At 35.6% G+C, this 6991-nt stretch overlaps 1 non-coding gene across 1 annotated transcript; it reads left to right on the top strand.

Moving 5' to 3' along the window:
• The first annotated feature begins 5456 nt into the window (after nucleotides 1-5456).
• Nucleotides 5457-5589, top strand: LOC111542734. Its single transcript, XR_002731646.1, has one exon. It is a non-coding gene; the product is annotated as a small nucleolar RNA SNORA51 (small nucleolar RNA).
• The last annotated feature ends 1402 nt before the right edge of the window (nucleotides 5590-6991 follow it).

Here is a 6991-nt window from a genome sequence, read left to right as displayed (position 1 = left end):
TTGCATTTCTCTAATGACCAGTGATGATGGCCTCTTTTCATGTTTGTTGACCGCATAAATGTCTTCTTTTAAGAAGTGTCTGTTCATCCACTTTTTGAAGGGGTTGTTTATTTCTTGTAAATTTGTTCAAATTCCTTGTAGATTCTGAATATTAGCCCTTTGTCAGATGGACAGATTTCAGAAAGTTTCTTCCATTATGTAGGTTGCCTGTTCACTCTGATGATACTTTCTTTTGCTGTGTAGAAGCTCTTTAGTTTAATTAGATCCTATTTGTCAATTTTGGCTTTTGTTGCCATTGCTTTTGGTGTTTTAGTCATGAAGTCTTTCCCTGTGCCTATGTCCTGAATGGTATTGCCTAGGTTTCCTTCTAGGGTTTTTATGGTTTTAGGTTTTACATTTAAGTCTTTAAACCATCTTGAGTTAATTTTTGTATAAGGTGTAAGGAAGGGGTCCAGTTTCAGTTTTCTGCATATGGCTAGCCAGCTTTCCTAACACCATTTATTAAATAGGGAATCCTTTCCCCATTTCTTGTTTTAGTCAGATTTGTCAAAGACCAAATGGTTGTAGATGTGTGGCCTTTTTTCTGTGGCCTCTGTTCTGTTCCATTGGTCTGTATATCTGTTTTGGTACTAGTACCATGCTGTTTTGGTTACTGTAGCCTTGTAGTATAGTTTGAAGTTGGGTAGTTTGATGCCTCCAGCTTTGTTCTTTTGCTTAGGATTGTCTTGGATATATGGGCTCTTTTTTTGGTTGCATATGAAATTTAAAGTAGTTTTTTCTAATTCTGTGAAGAAAGTCAATGGTAGCTTGATGGGGATAGCATTAAATCTATTAATTACTTTGAGCAGTATGGCCATTTTCATGGTATTTATTCTTCGTATCTTGTCCAAGGGTTTCTGAAGCACCTGTAAACACTTTAAATGCTTCAGTTTTCAGTATTTTGAATATTACTGTTTTGTATTAGTTACAGATTATATTTATACTTACTATTTCTGGAAAAAATTGCCAATTTTTAAATATAGTACTATAAAGTTAAAATTTACATAGTAGTTATGAATCAGTTAATTAACATACATATGCAATAAATAGTATTTCTGTACTTTCTATAAATTGCTACTCCAAGACTCTGTTCTGCTTGACTGCTTGAATATTTGCTCTCAGTTGTTATTAGACCTGCCCTTGCCCCAGGGTTTACAAAGGTCCTGGGTACTGTCAATGGAAGACAAGTCTCAATCATTTTTGGAGATTTATTTGCCAAAGTTAAGGGCACACCTGGGAGACAGGTCTATGCCTTTCTCTGAAAATGATTTTGAGGGGTCCAAATTTAGAAGGGAAAGTGTGGTATATTGAGAATCATGCAGTTTTCACATAAACAAAAGGGTCAAAGGAAAAATGGGGGTAATCTTCATTTTACATAAGATAACATAGACAAATGGGGTAGGGGAACAACCGGATATGCATTTGTGTCTTGAAAACTGGGGTGACTGCATTTGTATAAAGCTATCAATTTGCATTGCCATGGTGAAGTTTTAACAGCTCACCAGGAATTTCCTTGTGGGCAAAACATGGGGGAGGCAACTAGCTTTTCGTCTTGTAGTCAGCCATCTTATTTAGCAACCAAAAGGCGGAGGCAGATTTGCGTGACCCAGTTCCAAGCGTGACTTTTCCTTTTGGCTAAATGAGTTTGGGGTCCCAAAATTTAATTTCCTTTCACAGTGCTCATACATCAACAAAGCATTGGAGAGGTACCTCAGGATATTGGATCAATTGCCCCATCTATATGGCCTCCTCTGGTTTGACATACCTCTTATGGGCCACAGTTAAGCCCAGGAGAGATTTTTATGCCTCTTCTAGGCTGTGGGGTCCAGTCTCCTAAGGCACAAGGCCCAGCCATTTCTTTTGGGGTACTGTCACCTCCTGGGAGTGCCACTCCAACAGAGAACATGTATCTGAATGACTTCTGTTACATTCCAGTCTCTGGAGACATCTCTCTCTCTCCACAATCCCAAGAAATTTGTTTCTCTCTATGTGACACTTACTGTCATCTCTTCAACAAGCTTAGCTTTTTACTTTTGTCTTTTTAAGTCATAACATAAGGCAGCTTCAGTTTTCTGCCTTGAAGTTCAGGCATGAATGGAAGAAAACCTTCTTCTATCCAACTATGTATGTCTCTATGTATCTATATGGTTATCCATATAGAAATGAAATTCTACATTTATCTTCTGCCAGAACACTTTTGTGAATAAATTAATAACTTAATTGTCAAAACAAAACTATTAAAAATTACACACAAATACACACACATACACACACACACACCCTCAGAGTAGAGAAGTACAAACCATGAAGACAGAGGAGTTACTAAACAAAATATGCAAAGCCTTCATACTTAAGAGACATCAATGATATCCCATCACCTATGTGTCTCTACTTCTCTTTTACAAACCAATCGTTTTTATTTTTTTAACTATTTCCAAAAGGGACATTGTGTTACATTGCCTCACTTTTCCCTTCACACTACTCTGTAAGTTTCCAAATGGTATTTTCTAATGTAAGTGTGTGGGACCCCAAAATGAATAAGATAATCCATTTTCCAACATATTTTGCACCAAAGGTTTGCAATTAGGATTTATAATATATATGTATGTATATATATATAGAGAGAGAGAGGGAAAGACAGAGAGAGAGAGAGAGAAAGAGAAAGAGAAAATTTAACTTTATAATAGAAACCAAAACTACCTTTTTTCCCCAAAACAATAGATATAAATATAAAGCATATATTCAAACCTTATGCTCCAGGAATCTGGATAGTCCCTATGAGTTTGGATTTTATTTTATTGGCAATAAGTTTGTATTACAGGGTCTGAAATTAAAGGGTCTGAAAGGCTGGTAGAAGAGTGAAATGATTAGGAGATTTATGTTTCTGAATCATGTAAAAGATGAGACTAGAATATCAACCTAAAGGAAAAAATGGAGAGAAAATTAATATAGAGAGTTTATTTGGGTCAGATTTGAGGACTGCAACCCAAGAGACAGATTCAAGTTGCCGTGAATGTATGCTCCAAGTAGTAGCAGTTACATGTGAGTTTTTAAAGGAAAGAAGAGGCAGTTCCTAAGTTGTTTACCAATAACTTACATTAAAATAACATAAACTGTTGATTAGCTATACCTGGTTTTTGTGCCACAGATTCCAAGAGCATGAAGATAATGGGTGAGGCAGCACTAGTCAGACTGCTCTGAGTTATTTCTCTTTTCTCAGGAGGAAGAAAGGTCAGAAGGAGAATGATAGATAAGCAGTTATTGTATTAATCGAGGATAGAGATAATGGCATCCTGAACGTGGGAGAATGACAAAGGGATGAAAAGCAGACTTGATTAACAGTGCTTCTTTGAAGATGAGGATCAATAATACATAGTGACCAACAGTGGCTCCCCAGTGATTTGATGCTACATGAGCCTGTGAACAACCTGAAGTCAGGGGAGGCCTAACAAGGACCATGAAAGGAAGATTTAGACAGAGGCTGATCTCATGACTGTGAAGCTGCCAAATACACCCTACATTGTTTTTGAACTTTTAGGTTCTTTTCTTTTTTATTTTTGTACATCAGAGAGAAATATGCTTCTATACTGTTTGAGCCCTTTTTATTTCTGTTATATGTCACTAATTCCAATACAGTATTTTCTCTTATAATCTTATTTGTACTGAGGGAAAATTTGTGTGTAGTGAAATGTACAAATGTCCGCACAATTCAGTCAGGGTTCTGGTTATCTATAACTTAGTGGCTTAAAACAATTTTTTAAATCAACTCTCACAATTTTGGAGTTGACTGTCTTGTCTGGATAATTGTCATTTGGAGTGTCTCCTTAAACCACAGGATGTGGTTTGATAACTGAGTCTATAGTCATCTGAAGGCTTGATTGGGTTGGACAACCAAAATGGCTCTCTTACATGCCTGGCAGTTTCTGCTTGCTGTTACTTGGGCACTTGGTTAGAACTATAAATCTGATCCTCTAAACATGGCTCTCCATGTGACATTGTCTTCTCATAGCATGGTGGCTGGATTCTGCATGTCCCAAGAGATCCAGGAGCAAACTGTAGGGCCTTTTTAGTAGTTTGGCCTCTAAAGTCCTAGAGTGTCACTTCTGCCACATTCTGTTAGTCAACTAAGTCACTAAAATAAGCCCAGATTCACAAGGATTGGGATTAGACTGTATCTCTTGTTTAGGGGAGTGGAAAGGTCACATTGCACAACAACATACAGTATGGGAGATATTACTGTGGTCATCTTTACAAATTTAATCTGTTTCATTGAGTTTTGATACATATGTACACCCATGTTATCACCACTAATATATACTATAGCCATCATGCCACCTTCCATTCAATCCTTACACCTCCCATAGACCATCACCATGCAGTAGTTTTGTCTGTGCCTGAATTTTGCATAGATGAAATAATATAGTATGCACAATTTTGTGTTTGGCTTTTTTCACTCAGTGTAATATTTTTTATATTTATGCATGTAGCAGTAATTCGTTCTTTGTTGTTACTGAGAATAATCCTATTATATAAACATACCACAAATTGTTCATCCATTTTCCTACTGACAGATGGTTGAGTTGTTTGTAGTTTGGGACTATTGTGAATAACAGTGCTATAGGCGTTCTTGTACAAGTCTTTTTATGACAGTGTTTTCATTGCTTTGGGAATGAAATTTCTAGGTCAGGGTGTAGGTATGCAGTTAACTTACAAAGACGCAAACAAATAGATTTCCTACATTGTAATAGCTTATTTTCACTTCCATCAGCAACATATTAGAGTTTCATTGTTCTACATTCCTCAAAATTTGGTATTGTCAGTTTTTTTTTTAATGTTAGCCATTCTAGTTAGTGTGAAATAGAAGTTTGTTATGATTTTAATTTGATTTTTTCTGAAAACTAATTATTTTTATCATATTGGCTTTGTTGATCGTTCTCAGATTTTGTTCTGTATATCACCAATATCTGCTCTTAAAATTTCTCTTTACTTCTACTTTTTTGAGGTCTATTTTGTTGTTATTTTTCTCATTTCTAATGTTAGCTAATTAATTTTTAGGTTTCCCTCGATGTTAGATGAATGTTTATGTAACATTTCCTCTGAAGTGCCATTTTCTTGCACATCATAAGGTTTTATATGCAGTATTTTACTCTCATTTAATTCTAAATATTTTTCAAATTTCATTGTTATTTCTTTTTTTGAGCCATAGGTAACCTAGAATTGTTTTGTTTGTTTGTTTGTTTGTTTGTTTGTTTGTTTCCCAGTATATTTAGGGTTGATTTATCCTTTTGTTATAATTTTCTAACTTAATTGTGTTTTGATGTCAGGGAATATAATCTACTCGTGTAGATTACCAACATTTTGCAATTTGTTAAGACATACTTTCTAAGCTAGTATGTGATCAAGTTTTAGAAATTGTTGGCCTCCTGGTGCTTACCACCAACTGTGTGCTTGCATTGACTGTACAGAAAAAAGAGATAGAGTAAACACACCACATATACACCTCAGCCCAGGTCCTGTGCCAGGTCTATATTGTGAATAGGGGGGACATAGAAAAAATCAAGAGAGAGATAAGTTGTTCTTGTGTGTTTGGGAAAAATGTATATTCTCTAATAAATAAATATAGAATTCTCTATATGTCCATTTGGTCAAGCATAATAATTATATTGCTTCTATAGCTTTGCTAAATTTTTGTTGTTTGTTGTTGCATACGTATCAGTAGTTATAAAGAATAACTCGAACTCGTAATTTGCTAATTTATTCTTGCAGAGCTGCACTGATTAACCTCTTTCTCTAACATGTTTAAAATAGCTTGTCATTTTCCAGGGACTTAGCTCAAGTTTTTTTTTTTTTTTTTCTTTTTTTTTTTGAGACGGAGTCTCGCTCTGTCGCCCAGGCTGGAGTGCAGTGGCCGGATCTCAGCTCACTGCAAGCTCCGCCTCCTGGGTTTACACCATTCTCCTGCCTCAGCCTCCCTAGTAGCTGGGACTACAGGCGCCCGCCACCTCGCCCGGCTAGTGTTTTTGTACTTTTTTAGTAGAGACGGGGTTTCACTGTGTTAGCCAGGATGGTCTCGATCTCCTGACCTCGTGATCCGCCCGCCTCGGCCTCCCAAAGTGCTGGGATTACAGGCTTGAGCCACCGCGCCCGGCCTTTTTTTTCTTTTAATCTATAGTATCCTGGATTTCAAGTTTCCTTCTTTAGTCCTTCAAAGTTGCTTTTAGAGACAGGAGCCAAAAGCCATCTTTACTGGCACTAAAACCCGTATCACTAACTTTTCTGTATTAATTGTTTATCCAGAAATCTTTTTTTATTTGGATATAATCTATTTTTTTGTATGTACAGATTCTTCTGAGATTTTTATGTAAATATTTTTTAAAAAATGGTATCTCTTCATGTATTTATATTCTTTTTCTTTTTAATATTACTCTTGACTGCAACTGCCTGTTACATTTTGAATAGTAGTAATGATACGGATACCTTTGTATTGTTTCTGGCTTTTAAGATAAAGCTTGCAAAGATTTATCGTTAATTATCATGTTTGTTTTAGTTTTTCCTAGATACATTTAATTAAAATAAGGAGAACTATTCTTAGCTTGCAAATTTTTTTAAATTTGTTTTTAGAATCATGAATGGAAGCCGAATTTAATGGAATTATTCTTTGGCGTATATCAAAATATTCCCTACTATTTTGCTTTAAGTACATCAATACACCAGTGTTATGGTCTGTAAAAATAGATTTTACAGTATTAAATCATCCTTGCTCTTCTGAGACTAACCAATCTTCATTATAATGGATTCTTTTTTATTGATATCCCTAGGTATGGTTTTCTTATGTTTTGTTTAGAAATTTTTTGCAGCTAGGTTAATAGGTAATATTTCCCAATAAGTACCCTTTCCTATACTGCCCCAGATTCTATAACCTTGGGTGGCTCAAAATTTCATATATTTTTGT

This window comes from Piliocolobus tephrosceles, chromosome 4, assembly GCF_002776525.5.
Source record: "Piliocolobus tephrosceles isolate RC106 chromosome 4, ASM277652v3, whole genome shotgun sequence".
NCBI classification, from domain to species: domain Eukaryota; kingdom Metazoa; phylum Chordata; class Mammalia; order Primates; family Cercopithecidae; genus Piliocolobus; species Piliocolobus tephrosceles.
Note: the sequence above shows the minus strand (reverse complement) of the source record. Positions and strands in the feature narration are given on the sequence as shown.